At 29.4% G+C, this 8,265-nt stretch overlaps 1 long non-coding RNA gene across 1 annotated transcript in view; it reads left to right on the top strand.

The window, feature by feature from the left end:
• The first annotated feature begins 520 nt into the window (after positions 1 to 520).
• LOC111632521 overlaps positions 521 to 8,265 on the top strand; it is a 10,525-nt gene continuing 2,780 nt past the window's right edge. Inside the window, exon 1 of the long non-coding RNA XR_002757873.1 lies at positions 521 to 617. This is a non-coding gene — a long non-coding RNA (uncharacterized LOC111632521). The remainder of the gene's footprint in view (positions 618 to 8,265) is intronic.

Consider the following 8,265-nt stretch of genomic DNA (forward strand, 5'->3'; position numbering starts at 1 on the left):
CTCTGCTATATTTACACGCGTTTGTTCAATATTATTAGAAGAAAAGCCATTAAGTTCGATGTTATTTATAAGAAAACGAGGAAATGACCATTTATTTACGGCATTGGCGACGACCGATTCCCAACAACGAAGAAAGCGTGCAAAAGTCCTCGGTTACGTTTACGATATCGTACCGCAGTATTCGAATGAAATCTTTAAAAACAATTTTCGTACGTCACGATTAAAAATCTGCTCATTTAAAACAGCAAAAACCGATTATTATTTGGTAGTGGAAAAAGATACTTTCTCGTGGAGGAGTCCATCTTGTAAGCACTATTTTTAGCGTGGTCCAGAGGTGCTACTTTTTTTTAATACTCTTTCTGCCCTGTGGGCAATAAGAGGGCCCATTATGGGTTCGGCCAGGCCCACAATGGGGGATCGGGTGGTGAGGGACGGATGCCGACGTATCCGGATGGATCGCCCCCCTAAAAGTTACTGGGGAATAAAATAACGAGCGGAGCGTTATACCAAGGCCACTTGATCGCTTCGCTAGTAAGGCCGTCCGCCGTAAGGAAAATTGCCGTATTCACACTGTTTCCATTTTTTGCCGCTGCGAAAGATTTTGGCGCTAGTTATCGGTGAGAATCGTCTGTTGAGTAAATTGGTCGTTTTGTACTTTTGTGTGCGAGTATAGCTATTTTATGAAATTGTGATAATTACATATTGTTATAGTTGTATTTAGTTATACTTATTCGTGAGTTATATACGGTTGACGGGATTTCTCTTCAACAGCAGCTTGGTATATAGATATAAATACATTCATTGTGTGGTCAAACTGTGGAAAAAGTTCTCAGACTGCATCATGAGCCCATTTCTAGAAAAATATTAAAAGTCTAATGTTGTCTAATTCATATTGTAAATTTCTGATGAGGAGGAAGCTAAGTACATTTCTGGTCTTTGACTGANATATATAATAAATTTTCTAACGATTTTTTAGGTTTTTGTCGTGTCAAAAAGATAAATGGCCGCGGTTTATCTCGATATTCGAAAGGTCTGAATGTAGCGTATTTGAAAATTCGAATCTATTTGATATTTAATATAAATACAAGTTTTTATGAATAGAAGAATGTATTTATTTTAATTTTGTTAATGTCTACATTGTTTCGCCAGTGACCGCATTACATTTATTAAAAAGAATCTTTAATCGACGTTCTCGATCATTTATATTCAACATTTATTATTGTTCTGTGTTATAATGGATTTTTGATGGCTGATGCGAGTCGACATAAATTTGGAAAGAAAGTAAAGATTGAGAAGTAATATTATAGAAAATGACAGGGTCGACACTCGCGGTTTGATCGAATGGAGGCGCGAGGATTCGTGCTTGACGTTTCTCCTATGATCCGAAACAGCACTAATCTATCACAAAAGAATGCCGGCGATTTTGTCGTCATTAACGTGATTTTTTATTTTATTTTTTTCATTCTTAATTCTTTACGGAATAAATTAAACAGTTATATATAATTACAACAGTTAAATGTATCTACGTAAACTGTTTAATGTTTCATTTCTATCCTACGTTTCTATTATTTTGTCTCGAGCTGTTTACATCACTTCGATGGAGAAGTTTCTTCGAAAATGTTAAAGTTACCGATCGATTTTTCGTAACTTTAAAAATATTTTCGTTGGAAATGACCGTTTTAACTTTAAATTTATCACTGTCAACCTTTACGTTTCTTCAAAATGAAAAATTTATAATAAAAAATGGACGAAAAACTAAATGATTTTTATTACTAAGCGAATTTAAAATCATATCTTTTTATATTTTCAATCACGTTTGACAGTTTTTGAAAGGATAATTGACACTGGTAACGTCACTGTATATGACATACGTCACTGTATAGTACATATACACGTTTGACAATACTACATAATTTACTGTTAACTCAATGACTATAGAATATTATCATCGTTATATATTATATTCACGCAATATAAATAATATCAAGGAGAAATTATTTACTGCGACATCGTCACAATACCGGACTGCAATTTTTAATCATATTTTTTTAAATTTATTTAATTTAAAATATATATTCTCCGCCTGAAATTTGTAGTCGCTTGCCCCTGTACATCATACTTTTCCCGTTAACAAAAGAATTATGCCGGTCATTTACCTAACTCCTTTCGGGGGAAAATTTTTGAATTGAAATAACGTCGTTTCCGATTTACATCGGAAGTTCGTATATAGTTAATCGGGCCTCCCGCCCTACGGTTTCCGTGTCCGGCCTCGGCTTTCATCTATCTAACTCTGTTCTCGAGATTAAGAACAGACATCAGACAGACGGACGACAGTGGAAATTTATAGGGCTACAATTTTGCAGCAAAATAATATTTCTAATTTTTTCCTTCCTTGCTCAATTAACCGAATGCCATCTATAGTAAAGTACTAATTAAATTACAAAATTAAAATTATTATCTAATTATTTTTATGTATTTTTTAAAAAATCTAAATTTATATTATTTAAAAATTTTAATGAAAATGTAATATTTTGCTTATAAAATAATATTAAATAATATGAAAGCTTACGTATTGAAAAGAGAGTAGTGGCCGAGGTAACAGCTATCATCTTTAATGGTAGACTAGCAAATATAATATAAAGACAGTCCTTCAAGTTGTAAACAGCGATGCACCAGATATTGATTCGAATATAAAATAGCTTTTGGTGCCCGACTTTGTTATTTTTAACGGCAGATCTGCGCTACTTTTTATTATGTAAACAGAACACATGCTTCGGTGGACCTTTATCAATTGATATTTTCATGTTTAAATAATTAAATTTTTATAATTATTATATTAATTAGGTAATTTACTATCTAAACTCGTTAATATTAGCGCAGTTTATTTAAGTATCGAGTTTAAATGTTTTAACTATTTTAATTATTAATCCATTTGATAATAAATCCTGTAATCGATACGGCATTAGCAAAATTTCATCATTTTATGTTTTATTTACGTAATAATAAACAAACAATAAATATGGTTTATAAATCAGAAATTAACGAGTAGTTATTTATTGTGACACCATTACAATGCCTGGCTGCAATATGTAATCATATGTTTAATTTATTTAATTTAAAATATATGTTTGCCACCTGAAATTAGTAGTGTTTTGCCCCTGTAAATCATACTTATCCTGATAACAAGGGAGTCATGCCGGTCATATATGTAACATTGTTTTGGGGAACTTTTTGAATTGAAATCACGTAATTTCCGGTCTATATCAGATAAATCGGGGACTCTTGTCCATTAGCTTTCCACATCTGGTCTCGACTTTCATCTGTCTAACAACGTTCTCGAGATTAAGGAAGAACAGGCAGCCGGACGTCAGTGAGAATTTATAGGTGTATAATTTTTTAAATTGCAACCCAAAAAATTTAATTTAGCTCATTTCATAGGAGTTAACTATATAAAAGATTGAATACATTTCGATAATAAATTAAAATATTGATAATATAAAAAAAAACATAAATTAAAGTTTAACATATAATAAGTGATTGTTTATATGTTTAATATTAATAAACCATTAAAAAGAAGTTTTAAAATATCTAAAATCAACAAGCACATACACATAAAAAATAGTATTGTTTTTACAAAATATTGACTCATATTCTCATTTATTTTAACTTTATATTAGAAATAGATATGAGTATTAATTATATACGTTTAGAATTCCTTATTTTTCTTTTATAAACGAAGAAACTTGATACTATAAAGTTGTTGATATAAAAGTGAAAAGATGAATTACAGTTACAGTATTAATTTTCGTTGCATCAAAAGGCAATTAATCCAGCAATCGGATCAAGTTTGATAGCATGTTCCAGAATTGGATAATAGGACTATCTGAATAATCCGACATCTCAAAAACACCTGGCAAATTCCGAAGTGCATGAAAATTATTCACTGTTTCAATCGATGAGTATTCTAACATTCTTATTTATGGTATATAATTTCTAATAATTTAACGTTACTCGTTATTCTCAGCTTTTAAACCTATATTTTAAACATGTAAATAATATATAAATAAAGCAAGAAATAAATGTTTAATTAAAAAGAAGGCCTATTGAAGCGTAAACAAAACTGTATTGAATATGTCGGAAAAATAGGTCCAAAGTGCTTCACTATACCGGAAATATTCATCTAAAACTAAAAAATAATAAAACAAACGTTTGACGATTTAAAAATCGTCGAAAACGTTTATTTTATTATCTTTTAGTTTGTATTGGATATTTCTGGTATAGTGGAGTGCTTTGGACTTAATTAAATCAAGTTTTTACGCGTTACGGTAGTTATTGTCTGAAAAATAGATAATTATAAAAATTATAGATGTTTACTAGAAATATTTAAATTGTTTATTTCGGTTAGATAGCCGCGCGGCAAAGTGTTAGAACTCCGCCAAGGAGGGTGTGTGTACAAATTCGTTCCCATCTTTCATAGTAATGGATTCAGAAACTTTTAGAGGTGGATGCAGAAGGAAATAATATGTCTTACAAAAGTTTTTACTATACGAAGTGCCCAGCTTTACAAGGAAAATCCTCAGAAGGGAGATGCAGCTGCGCACGCCCATCCGCCCGTCTCATGCCTGCATGCTGATCAACTTTGTTGTGGGAAGGGTCATCCATAATGAGGGAAATTGTGAGAATATAGTTTATAGTGCTTCACACTAATTAATTAATCAGTCGTCATGAATTGTTTAGAGTTTTTATATTGCGTCGAAAAAACACTACTATGTAAACAGAGACATTTATTTAAATAATTTTATTAATTATTGATATTACATCTATGAAATTTTCCATTAAATATTTTTTTTTATATTTTTAAATTTCATTTAACTAAAAAATATGTCAAATCTCTGAGCAATGGGCATTGACGAAAACATTAAAAAATGGCAGTTGATTGGAAGTTATTTTGTATGCATTTTAAAACGAAACGTCCCTGAAAAAATAACCACTGTTTAGATAACTGACTATATTTCGATAATATGTAGATAAATAACATATTTCGAAGTATGTTATTTATCTACAAATTAAATTTCAATTTTTAGTGTTAAGTAAAATACGTTAATAAAGAAAAAGTATTTGTAATTTAAATCCAACATAAAGGCTCATAAACAAATTAAAAATAAGTAATAAAAACTTTATTGTTGTATAATATAAATTTTCAGAAACGTGAACAACTATCATTGTGCACATTGTCAAATATTCATAAACAACAAAATGACGGTATTATATTATTCGAATGTAATATTTTAACCACATTTTATCATAGACAACTTTCGATTCGTTTTTACTAGTAATTTAGAATTATATTTAGCATAAAATAACTGAAAAAATTAATTATTGTAACGTAAACAATATTATTATACAATAAAGTTCGTTAATTCATTAAAATATGCTTAATAGTATTTGTTGAAAATAATTTAAATATGTACTGTAGGAACTATATTTCGTAAAAATTAATTATCTATATTCTTTTTCGCCTCATTACTGAGCGGGTCTTTTTAATCAAGTGATCACGGTAGGTTTGATTAGGTCTACAATGGACTCTAAGACGGCTTCTTTTAACTTTTTCCGCCCTGTGGGCACTAAGAGGGCATCTTTTAGCAAGCCCATTATGAGTTCGGCCAGGCCTATAATGGCCAGCCAGCTGACAAGGGACGGGACTCGACATATCCGAAACGGACTTTCTGAAAATTTCCTGGGTTTTTTCGACCTCCCGGATTCGATTTTGGATCGCTTAGAGCAGTATATATACGCCTTAACCGCCTCGGTCATCCGGTCTTCAACTATTTCCGTTAAAATACATTAGACATCAACTTTTTAGAAAATTGATGGTTTTCCGACTTTCGGGTAGCCATCGAAATTGATGACTACCCGAAAGTTACTTGAAGCAAGTTTACATAACTATCGTAAGCAAATAAAGTGTCTGCAATAAATATATTAAACTTTTATTTGATAGTGCGACGGATATTAATATTTAGAATGTGTTTTAAAACTCCTTAACATGAAGTTCTAATTAATTAATATTCTATGTGCTAGCTTGTATATAATATTTCCATGCATGAAATATATATTAATAGTAGAATTTACAATACTGTATATTATAAATGAGGAGACTGGTTCTCAGTGAATGTTAGATTTTAAATTAAACTTATATTTTAATGTAATGTAAATATACTGTATATAATAATCAGTGCCGTTAATTAGGAAGGTGCAACAGTGTGTAGGAACAAAGCCAAAAAGGAAGAAAGTACTGAAATGGGGCATAAAAATGATCAGTATTATATATTAATTTTCAAATTTCGAATTTTGCCTCTGTGGAGACACCAATTTCGTAACATTTTTTATTAAAGTTAAAAATAAACGACAATTTCTATCATATTTTTAAAAAAATTCCAAAAAAATGGGAACCAAATATAAAATTTTGCACCAGGCCATATTAAAAGCCAATTACAGCAATGTAAATAATTATTGTTCAGGGAATTAATTTCTAATTTATTATACTTTACCAAATTTTAAATGTTTCTGATTGCTATATTCCACATTTAGATTTTATTAACTTGAAATAATTTAATTTTGTCATCGTCAAAATATATTTTAAAATTATTAAAAAAATATAAATAAATTAAATTGCGAAAGAACATTCTGGGATATAACATAAATAAAAAACATTCTGGAGATTTTTAATAAAGACTTTATCTGATAAATGAAGCTAATTATTTTTCAAAGAGAGGAAAAATTATTTAGAGAATAATTACGAATTGATTAAAATTTCTTCAGGTTTTTATCAATTAATTTTAAAAATAATAAATTACATGTGCAATTATTTTTTCAATAACGAAATGAAATATCTGTTATTTGTTACCCATTCTCAATAGATCATTAATATCGTTGAATAAACCTTTTGTACGTCCAATTTCTGTAATATACGTATAAATCGGTTCAATGGTTTGGAGCATAAAGATAAATATCTTTACGTTCCGAATCACTGAATCGTTTTTTCAATAATATGATTTTGGATACTAATCTTTTATCTACAATATATTCTCTTTTATAATTCATCCATACCGGAAATTTTAATGCACTCTCTTCGTTCGTATTATTTATTCTTATAAGTGAATGTGAAAGCATATAAATATTCAATTTTAAATGTTACTATTTGCTAGACATTAATAAAATATAATAAACACTTGTAAATATTGTATACTATATAGAACATACACAGAGCAGTACAAAGTTATTGATTTGATGAGAGACTCATGTGAATCGCAACTATCTGGCACAACTATTCGATGAATAATACGCATTTCGCTATAATCCACATGTTTTAATAACAATTTTAATGTAAAAATAAGCTATCGATTTAATGTAAACATAATATGAATAATATAAATAAAAATTATTATATTTAAAAAACTTCTGTAAATAATTTTACTCGCAGAGTTCCTGTGGTTACTCTTTTAGGATATTACTTATATAAAAATTATTCCATAACACCGTGTATATCCCATATGAGTGTTCAGAAGTTTCTAAAAAAATAAAATCAAAGTGTGAACAGAAGTTGAAAATGTATTGAAATATTTGAAAGCCTTCTTTCCATTCACTTTCAATTTTGTTCAGTAGATAAATAAAAGTTCGTTTCTATAGGCAGTATAGTCGCACAAAACTTATATCGACTTATGCTTCGAGGGGATTTTAAAAATCCCTCACATAATAAAAGGGATATGTCTTTCGAGTTTATCTTTTTTAACAATTAAGTTATAAAATAAGAAATGGTGTATATTATATATATATATATATATATATATATATATATATGTGTGTGTTCACATAGGAAAAAAACATAGAAAAAATGGCATAAAATGCAAAAACAAAGACATTACGTTTATTTTCTCACGATCATTAAGTCACGCTATACTAGAAAGCCTCCTTCGTTTAAGGCTAACGAAAACAGCTGTTCAACAGACACCACTCATCTCAATTTATGAAACATTGTACGCATGAACCCTAGGCGCTGCTCACTGATGCATCACGTAATTATCTTATGAGTTTTACATCATAAATTCAAATTTTTGAGTCACTACTCTGACTCAAAAACAAGAAACTTTGTGTAGTCCATAGTCAACAAAAGTTATTCACTATTAATTCTTTTGCTTCTATGTCCTTACTGTACTAAATATAGGAGATCTTATTCAGGAAAATAAAGATTTTGTTTTCTTAATAAGA

The sequence above is a fragment of the Centruroides sculpturatus genome, unplaced genomic scaffold (genome assembly GCF_000671375.1).
Source record: "Centruroides sculpturatus isolate CEXI.00-Female unplaced genomic scaffold, Cexi_2.0 scaffold612, whole genome shotgun sequence".
In the NCBI taxonomy this organism is placed as follows: domain Eukaryota; kingdom Metazoa; phylum Arthropoda; class Arachnida; order Scorpiones; family Buthidae; genus Centruroides; species Centruroides sculpturatus.